This window comes from Octodon degus, unplaced genomic scaffold, assembly GCF_000260255.1.
Source record: "Octodon degus isolate 3935 unplaced genomic scaffold, OctDeg1.0 scaffold00212, whole genome shotgun sequence".
In the NCBI taxonomy this organism is placed as follows: Eukaryota; Metazoa; Chordata; class Mammalia; order Rodentia; family Octodontidae; genus Octodon; species Octodon degus.
Window position 1 is genome coordinate 2,930,080 of NW_004524788.1, and position 3,153 is coordinate 2,933,232.

Sequence of the window (3,153 nt, forward strand, 5' to 3'; positions counted from 1 at the left end):
GCCCTCCACCCCAAAGGATCTCTTCAGGGACCTTGTGCCTGGCCTCCCTTTCCTGCTTGCAGCCTCTGCTTTGCCTGAGAACTGGTCTTGTCTGCTCTTGTCTCAGGGCTCACCTGAGTGGGCACAGTGAAAAGAAGCTCTGTCCTCCTCCCTTCTTTGCGCCTGCCATGGGCCCATCTCCCATCAGTGCTAGTATTGGCTCTAGCTGGGAAAGTTTGGGACTGGCCAGTGTGACTTAACAAGATGAGTGATTCATTTTGGTCCCCAAAGGAACAAAAGCCCAGGTCTTCCCAAGGCAGCCTCTGCCCTAGCTGGCCTCGTCCCTGGGTCAGGGAATGAGTCACCAGCCTCCTTTCAGGCTCGGATTTTCATTCTGCGTAGGCCTTCACTAAGGCAATCAGCAGCTTCCTTTGTCTTTGCTCTGGGGGAAGCAGGTTAAGTACCTAACCTGAGAATTGAGAAGAGGAAGTAGTCAGTGTCCCAAGGCGGCTCCCAGAAGGTAGCAGGCTTTTCACTGAAGGGCATTCGAGGCCCTAGCTGTATCCCTCATTACTGCTAGTTTCCCTGACTGAAGGTGGGGCCTGTAGTCTGCAATCCAAACTCCTTAACCAAAAGTGGAACAATGGCCCATAATTCTACACTCTGCTGGAATTTTAAAAAGTGCCCTTGATAATAGGATTTGCCTGGGGCTTGAGTCAGCGCTACCCTGTGGATCAAATTTAGGACCTCAACTTCCTCATCCACAGAATCATCTTATGGGGCTGGCAAAATTGTCACAGGCAACAAAGAGGGAAGTACCCTTGTGGGGCTAATCACCTTTCTGGTCTTAGTGAAGCACCCCAATGGGGGGGCAAGGGTGGAAGCTATCATATGTGCTTTCACTCCTTCCAGGAGGCTCTGCTTACCTGGAAGGCAGGCCTCAGCCATAGGCCTAGAGTGACCAGACAGGAATTATGAGTAGCAGTGGAGAGTGACAAAGCATAAGAGTATCTTTCTGAAGCTGGGCTGAGACAATGTCAATAAAAGAAGATAAAGTGGTATGAGCATGTGGTTGGTGGTAGTGCCGTTGCCTGGCATGCACAAGTCCCTGGATTCAATCCGAGCAATGGGGGGGTGGGGGCCGGGAAGCATAGTTCTGGCCTATGGTGGTGGTGCACACCAGTACTCTTAAGGCTGAGGCAGGAGGATTGCTACGAGACTGAAACCAGCCTGGGCTACAGAATGAGTTCAAGCCCAGCCTGAACTGTGTAGTGAAACCCTGTCTCAAAAAACAAAAACCAAAAAACAAATTAAAAAAGAAAAAATCCCACACAACTGAGTGACTTAGGGATACTCTAAGGGAGAAAGATTAGGGTGCAAGAGCTATAGCTCAGTGTGAAGGCCCTGTGTCCAATCCCTAGTACAACACACACACACACACACACACACACACACACACACACACACAGAGAGAGAGAAAGGTAGAGAGTAGAGAGGGAGCATACATTATCAAACAGGGTGACCGCTGTAGGCTGAGTCACTTCCCTTCTCTGTACCACAGGTTTTTTAAATTTTTAATCAGTAAAACAAAGATAATAATTCCTACCTCACAGGGCTTGAGGAACGTGGGCATGGCTTAGTGGTTTGGGGTTCACACTGGCCACTGACCAGCCAGATGAGGTCATCTCATCAGGTGACACCTGATCAGCTCCCACCCAGAGGGTGGCTGTGAGGATCTGTAACATGCCCCCAGAGATGGGGACATGGCATTTAGTGACTGACAGTTGCTATGGTAGAGGTCACTGAGGTTGGTGACTGGAGTATAGCAGGTGTTGAATAAATGCTAGCTATTGTGTGGACAATGATGCTATTAATGCAAAAATAGAATTACATAGTCTTAGCTATCAAACAGACAGTGGAGATCAGAACCTTATTTTAGATCATTTTCTTATATTACCAAGGGGCACGTGGCAGCCCAGAGGGAAAAAGGAACTGGCCTAAGGGAGGTTGCCTCAAGCTGACAACAGAGCTCAGCTTGAAACTCCTATCCTCTATCCAGGATAGTAGGCACCTTTCTTTGCCCAACAGACAGGGCCATTTAGAATGAGGATACTCATGGGCTTTCCTTTCTCGCTAGGAATTGCTGTGTGACCACTCTAGGCAGAAATGAAGGTTTTTAGCTCAGTTGGACTCATCCAGATGTATCTGGAGGGAATTCACAGCATAGGGAAATGCCATAGCCTTTCAGAAACCCTGGCCACCATGAGTCAAGAGGGCAGCTCTACTGTGGTCAGCGATACAGCCCCTGAGATCCCATGTGCTTATGTGTGCTCAGAGACAGCTGCTCTGTCTCCAGGAAGTAACCGTGGCTGCCACGGATGAGCACTGACTGCAGAGTCCTGATACATGCATCTCACTAATGATTCTCATGACAGCTGTGGAGTAGGTGCTCCATGAGCCCAGCAAACTGGGACACAGAGAAGCGGAGAAACTTTCTCTATGCTAGTCCACAGCAGAGCCAGAGCTTGAGCCTGGATAACATGGCTTGGAACCTGCAATGTTCCACACGGCATGCTGTCCCAGTTCCTTTTGCCTGTGTCATCTTCCTCACTGAATCACATGTTGTCTCTTCTGTGGCCTCATGTTCTCCTGGTGCACATCCCTGTGCCCTGGGCCCTGGGCCTAACACTTAGTAGGAGCTCATTTTCTCAGCAGGCACTTTCAAGCCATACTATATGCCCAGGCCCCAGCTTTCTGGGCCCTCCAGAGGAAGTGAGGTCAGTCTGAGTAAAGAGAAATCAACTTGTCCCTAGTTTGTCCCCTTTTGGGCACCAGAGGTAGGCAGGTTTACCTCACTTAGAATGTTCAGCAAGGAGACAGATATGGCTGGGGTCAAAGTCAGGATTCTGGTTCCTATTTTCTGCTTTTTGGGCACCACTGCCAGCCCTTGCCCCTCACTGGGCTTCAGTTGTTTCCCCATCAGAACAATGAGACTATAGGATCAATGCCTTCAACATGGTTGCTATGTCAATTCTACTTGTCCTTGGAAGCCACTGAGTTACAAGGGACTAAGTGCCTTATCTAAGGGCACTAGGTAAAAGGTTAGGCTGATATGGGGCCTCTTCCCCTTGAGCCCTGGGACCCTTGCAGTCCTGTGACCTTTTCCCTCGGGGG